This window comes from Triticum dicoccoides, chromosome 1B (assembly GCF_002162155.2).
Source record: "Triticum dicoccoides isolate Atlit2015 ecotype Zavitan chromosome 1B, WEW_v2.0, whole genome shotgun sequence".
NCBI classification, from domain to species: Eukaryota; Viridiplantae; Streptophyta; class Magnoliopsida; order Poales; family Poaceae; genus Triticum; species Triticum dicoccoides.
The window spans coordinates 203,160,054-203,167,506 of record NC_041381.1 but is presented as its reverse complement, the minus strand read 5'-3'; positions in this window follow the sequence as shown (position 1 = coordinate 203,167,506).

Here is a 7,453-nt window from a genome sequence, read left to right as displayed (position 1 = left end):
TGGTAGTAAAAATCGGCGTCGCGAACACGTGCGTGCCCGATAGCCTCAAGGGCTATTTGCCGGGCGCCGGCCTCCATGTAGTCGGCCCAGTTGCGGGCATTCTTCTCGCGACTCAGAGCGTCGGTGCGCTGCTGCTCCATGTCCCGCTGGCGGCGCAAATCGGTGATACGCTGCTCCTCCGCCAGGCGGTCGCGCTCCAACAACTCCTGCTCCTCCGCCATGCGGTCGCGCTCCAACAACTCCTTGATCTGCGCATTGCCATCTAAAGACAGATAGAATGCCTCCTCCCTCCGTCTGCCTTCCGGTGAAAAACCCATGTTGCCACAACCGGTGTCACAGGACACCGGGTAAAATTTATGCTTACCCTGTATAGCCCCGTATATTTAGGCTAGGACACCGGTCAATTCCAGAGCTGGACACCGGCTGGACCGGACCGAAGCTAGCGAGCCAAGCAACGAGATAATCCAAGCGCGGCCCAACTAGGTAGGTAGCCAGATCTAGCTCTATTATCCATTTTTCACCTAAAACAAGGTGTATGCTCGATTGGATCAATCTTCTCCTCTGTTTAATCACACCGAGCTGGCATCCCATTCTCGGCCAGTCGTCGTCGATGCTTCGTCGCTCTGCCAGCCGGCCCTACTCTCGCAGCCACCCACACTTCGGCCACTTGCAGATCGCAAAATTACTCCCCACTTGGTAACGTTGTCAATCTCACACATGTTAATCTAGTTCTTTTTTTCTCAACTATATTTCTAGGGATTTTAGATTTAAGGTATTACAGTTGAAATTGGATTGTCACGGTTTTCTTATTTCTCTTAGGCTTTCACATCTATTTGGATTATTTGTTGACCGCGCACGGTGGGGAGTAAAACACAATTCAAGTTCTGTTATCGTACACAGTCAAGATATATTGTTGTATGTTGCCAAGAATTTTTTTTTGTCGTTTAGTGTTCTGATATTTCAGTGTCCATTTTTACATAATCAACAAATATTTGAAGGGAAAAACTTTATTTCAGTAATCATATTTACTGACACTTTAAGTTATTTTTGAGAAACATGGTAGATTCGCAGATGCCCAGATTCACGCACACTTATACTCCATCTATTCCCAAATATAAGACTTATTGGTAGTTTAACCCTCCATTCTTAAATATAAGACGTTTTGGTAGTTCAAATTAAACTACCAATAAGTCTTATATATAGGAACGGAGGTAGTATATCCTAAAGAGATATGCGAATGTTATTTTTATGTATAGTAATGTTTGGTATCCACCGTGTATAGCGTACACCATGACACCGGGTCATTTTGGTTCTGGGTCCGCCCCTGATCATAGCCAAGTTAACTATCTACTCCAACTAGACAAGTACTAACTTACTCTTAGCTAACTAGACGATGTCGGCCGCCATCTGTGGTACACGCTAAACACCGGCACCGGCGTCCTGCGCCTCGCCTCGGACTTGCCAGGTGTGCGATAGGGCACGTTGATCACGCGAGTTGGCCCTTTCCATGCCGGCGTGGTCCACCGAAGCTTCGGCTTCCAAGCGGGAAACCCACTTGACGAGCTGGTAGTAAAAATCGGCGTCGCGAACGTGTGCGTGCCCGACATCCTCCAGGGCTATTTGCCGGGCGCCGGCCTCCATGTAGTTGGCCCAGTTGCGGGCACTCTTCTCGCGACTTAGAGCGTCGGTGCGCTGCTGCTCCATGTCCCGCTGGCGGCACAAATCGGCGATACGCTGCTCCTCCGCCAGGCGGTCGCGCTCCAACAACTCCTGCTCCTCCACCATGCGGTCGCGCTCCAACAACTCCTCGATCTGCGCATTGCCATCTAAAGACAGATAGAATGCCTCCTCCCCCCGTCTGCCTTCCGGTGAAAAACCCACGTTGCCACAACCGGTGTCACAGGACACCGGGTAAAATTTATGCTTACCCTGTATAGCCCTGTATATTTAGGCTAGGACACCGGTTAATTCCAGAGCTGGACACCGGCTGGACCGGACCGAAGCTAGCGAGCCAAGCAACAAGATAAACCAAGCGCGGCCCAACTAGCAGTAGGTAGCCAGATCTAGCTCTATTATCCATTTTCACCTAAAACAAGGTGTATGATCAATTGGATCAATCTTCTCCTCTGTTTAATCATAGCGAGCTGGCATCCCGTTCTCGGCCAGTCGTCGTTGATGCTTCATCGCTCTGCCAGCCGGCCCTACTCTCGCGGCCACCCACACTTCGGGCACTTGCAGATCGCAAAATTACTCCCCACTTGGTAACGTTGTCAATCTCCACATGTTAATCTATTTCTTTTTTTCTCAACTGTATTTCTAGGGATTTTAGATTTAAGGTATTACAGTTGAAATTGGATTGCCACGGTTTTCTTATTTCTCATAGGGTTTCACATCTATTTGGATTATTTGTTGACCGTGCACGGTGGGGAGTAAAACACAATTCTAGTTCTGTTATCGTACACAGTCAAGATATATTGTTGTATGTTGCCAAGAAAATTTGTTTTTTGTCGTTTAGTATTCTGATATTTTAATGTCCATTTTTACATAATCAACAAATATTTCAAGGGAAAAACTTTATTTCAGTAATCATATTTACTGACACTTTAAGTTATTTTTGAGAAACATAGTAGATTTGCAGATGCCCAGATTCACGCACACTTATACTCCATCTGTTCCTAAATATAAGACTTATTGGTAGTTTAACCCTCCATTCTTAAATATAAGACGTTTTGGTAGTTCAAATTAAACTACCAATAAGTCTTATATATAGGAACGGAGGTAGTATATCCTAAAGAGATATGCGAATGTTATTTTTATGTATAGTAATGTTCGGTATCCATCGTGTATAGCGTACACCTGGACACCGGGTCATTTTAGTTCTGGGTCCGCCCCTGATCATAGCCAAGTTAACTATCTACTCCCACTAGACAAGTACTAACTTACTCTTAGCTAACTAGACGATGTCGGCCGCCATCTGTGGTACACGCTAAACGCCGACACCGACGTCCTGCACCTCGCCTCGGACTTGCCAGGTGTGCGATAGGGCACGTTGCTCGCGCACATTGGCCCTTTCCATGCCGGCGTGGTCCACCGAAGCTTCAGCTTCCAAGCGGGAAACCCACTTGACGAGCTGGTAGTAAAAATCGGCGTCGCGAACATGTGCGTGCCTGACAGCCTCCAGGGCTATTTGTCGGGCGCCGGCCTCCACGTAGTCGACCTAGTTGCGGGCGCTCTTCTCGCGACTCAGAGCATCGGTGCACTGCTGCTCCATGTCCCGCTGGCGGCGCAAATCGGCGATACGCTGCTCCTCCGCCAGGTGGTCACGCTCCAACAACTCCTGCTCCTCCGACATGCGGTCGCGCTCCAACAATTCCTCGATCTGCGCATTGCCATCTAAAGACAGATAGAATGCCTCCTCCCTCCGTCTACCTTCCGGTGAAAAAGCGAATACTAGTTCCGGGGGTGATCGCCTTCGGCGTCACCTACCGCGGACGGGCGGGGGCATGGTGGACGTGGTGAGCGACATCGGGCCGGTGGGAGCTTATGAGGATAGGGCGAGTTGGGTCACGGTGGCACCAGAGAAGGCTGGGAAACAAAACTTATAGGGGGAAGGTAGCGCGACGGTCATCGGAATTCAATGCATAATGGCTTAGCGCGCCAGCTTGCCGTGGAAAACTAGGGAAACTGAAATTATGACTGTGCCGTCCAGTCCCGTCTGGGTCGCACGCCGGCATGGCGGTCAAACAAGTGCACTCGAATCATCTCCCTCCTTATCAATAATGATTTCACGGATTTAAAAAGCCCGCAACAATTAAAGCGTATCTCCTTTCGCATCAGTTAGCTGCCTTAATTATGGCTAGCTGCATGCAGGCACTCAGAATCGCTCGCAGGTAGTACGCGAAGCAGCATGCAACGAGTCGCAGCCGAGGGCACGCGTGCAGCCACTTAAATCGCTGGAATTAATTAGTCTTAAACTTCTGCATGCTGTTAATTATTGCCATGCCTTGGTCTTGCTGCTTTGCTCACGGGACTAATAAACCCGGACGGAGGGAGCACCTTGGTTGGTGAGAGGTTTGAATTAAGCCCTGCAAACCGGAAAGGAGGTACTAGTACATGCGTGATCCGCTATTTATTCGTGTAGGATCGAGTAGGTCGTTTCTTCAATTGAGCCCTGCAAACTGGAAAGGAGGTAGTACGTGCGTGATCCGCTATTTATCTGTGTACGATCGATAGTGTAGCTTGTCAGTTTCTTCAGAGGTAGGCATTTTTATCCGTGTAGGATCGATAGTGTAGCTTGTCAGTTTCTTCAGAGGTAGGTGAGGGAGTCCTGGATTAGGGGGTATCCGGACAGCCGGACTGTGTGGAACGTCCGGACTATTGAAGCGTGAAGACACATGACTCAAGACTTCGGCCCGTGTACGGATGGGACTCTCCTTTGCGTGGAAGACAAGCTTGGCAATCCGGATATTATATTTCCTTCCTTGTAACCAACTCCATGTAAACCCTAGCCCTCTCCGGTGTCTATATAAACCCGAGAGGTTAATCCTTAGAAGGCCGATCGCGATTACAATCATACCATTATAAGCTAGCTCTTAGGGTTTAGCCTCTATGATCTCGTGGTAGATCTACTCTTGTACTACCCATATCATCAACATTAATCAAGCAGGAAGTAGGGTTTTACCTCCATCGAGAAGGCCCGAACCTGGGTAAACATCTGTGTCCCTTGCTTCTTGTTACCATCAGCCTCGACGCACAGATCGGGACCCCCTACCCGAGATCCGCCTGTTTTGACACCGAGAGTAGGCATTTTTATTCAAAAAACTGCCACTTCGCATCTTGCGTCGCAAATAAAACTGCCAGGAGCGCATTTGTAGGCTAGCTAGTGATCGATCAGTGACTTGTAAACACTGAGCAAACAGAAATAAGTAACTGTTAATGCATCTCAATGATTCACAGATCATATACAAATATGTAGCTCCAAAAGCAAAGATCAGCCACTTCGGATCTTGCATCACAAGACTCACAACTAAAACTAACTAGTACGGTTCCCAAACATAAGATCAACATGTTAATGCATCTCAATGATTCACAGATCATATACAAATATGTAGCTCCAAAAGCAAAGATCTAGAAAAAACATCTGTTCTTCCTACTAACATGGATGCTTCTCTTGGCCAACATTCAGTACAGACTGAAAGACAAGTTTGTTTGTGAAGTCTACAATTCCTCTTGCAAACGTAAGTGGTTTCACGAACAGCTGGAACCATGAGAATGAACCACACATGATGGAGGAACATCCATTGTAATATGATTTAGTCTTCTCTCGATCACACCGCGAGGCTATTTTCGAAATACAAACTTTAACTTAGGGAAAATGATGCCCATTGTATAATTAGACCAAAGCAATGAAGCACTTAGTGTTGGCTAGTAAATAGTACAGTACCACTGTTTTGCAGTCCATGAAGTGACTATCCAATCTTGGTGTCTATTTTCAAATGGCACTGCATGCAGTGACTATACTATTCTTTTGTGCAGTTCAACCAAAATTGCGGACACTTTGTCTGTTTGCCAAATAGCAACGGGCAGACATCTCTGTCTGCACAAATATCAAGCAGCTAGTAAACATATACCACACCATGTTCGCAGTGATGGAAGAGGTGAAATCGATACAACCGAAATCGAGCATCCAATCATTGAATCCTGTCCTGCACCTCCAATGTAGGTCCACCCTGCCAATAAATTCACATGCAAACCACTAGTATTACTATCTAATGACAGTACAAAAAGAGTAGCAAGATAGTAGCAAACCATGTACCTTCCTAATGAACAGCTCATAGTGCCACCAATTGGATATGAAGGTTTGGAAAAAAACATGCTCCTAATGTTGAACCAGTTGGACTTTTTGTGCAGTTTCACTAAAATTGAGCATCCCTGTTTGCATAGATATTGAAAGTGTGATTACTATAAAAGTGGCACTAGTTGAAGCATAGACACACAAATATAAGCATTCCAATTTCTTAATGGGAAAACGTAGCAAGACTTTTTCTAACCACCTTTTTGAAGGAATAAATAAAGCAACAACGGCTGATGTCAGGAAGGCATACATAGTTTTTTCTGAAAAACTAAGCCATTCCTCACCTTTCCTCTTATTTTAAGCAAATTTTGTGCAGTTCTACTAAAATAAAATGCCATCACCGCCTTGACAATTCAGTGACACTGTACAAAAGGAAATGACTTAACATTACATCATGATGTCGGGTATGTAGTCGACATGCATTAGAGACAAACATACAGACCTCCTCTGATAACATAATGAACATTAATTTTAACAAAGGTGTGACTACCTTTACCGGGATAATTTGAGTGAACTCTACACCCTCTGTTCCTTAATATAAGACGTTTTCGTGGTTCAATTTAAAGTACCCAAACGTCTAGTATTTAGAAAAAGAGGTAGTAATTTTCTTGAGCACATATCTGGGAAAGCTTGCCACACTTTATTTATGTCCATACGCTAATGCAACACCATTCGAATACTACAAATATACACTAATCCAGTGGCTAGTGCAACAGTAGAGTAGTTAGTTTATTATAGGCTATGCAACAGCATTAGAATGCCTTAGCTGAAAAATCTTTAATACATCCACAATCAATAGCTAACCTGAAATAATCCAGTGACATTAAATGGCATTGCTTAAATTTATCGGTGGCATTAGACTGAGAGCGGCATTAGTTAAATGTGGCATCACTTTAGTAGTAGCATTGCTTGACTTGAATGCTGGTGTTATACTAACAGCAAAAAAAGTGGCAATAAGAGCATGGGAGGCCCATTCGGACAGTGGGTGCACCAGTACGATGTACCTCCACGGACGCAGAGTGGTGAGGGAGGTATGGTTGCCTAGAGAAACAAATATCCAGGCAACATATGTGGATTACGTCCCATTTTTGTTATGTTTAGCCAACTTTTTCCTATGCGAGGACAACAAACCGATCGACATGGTCATTCTCTATTGCATTGTAATGCCTTTCTACCCTTCTTCAACAAAGAGACACGAGACTCGTTCCTTAGCTACTGATTTCCCCCTTTTCAACCTAGATGCGGGTTCAATGCCTACTCTCTTGGACAGTATAGTCTCCCTTCCTTTCCTTATTCAACCCAGACATGGATTAGTCTGCATGAAGTAGGGTTTCCTTTAATAGTGCAAATTATGGTTTTCGTCTGCGTGCCGAGCAGAGCAGAGGATAGAAAGTTGGGAAGATGGTGGAGTGGAAAAAGATCCACATGCAACGACGTGCCAGATGGGGCAATAGAACAAGGGTATGGTTCGAAAACAGGTAGCATACCTGAGGGTCGGCGGGAAGTGGCTTCGCTCGTGGTCGTCATCCTTCGCACACACTACGGCAACGAGCTTGGGGACGGAGGCCATCCAGCGCAGGCGCTAGGTCTGAGAGGAGG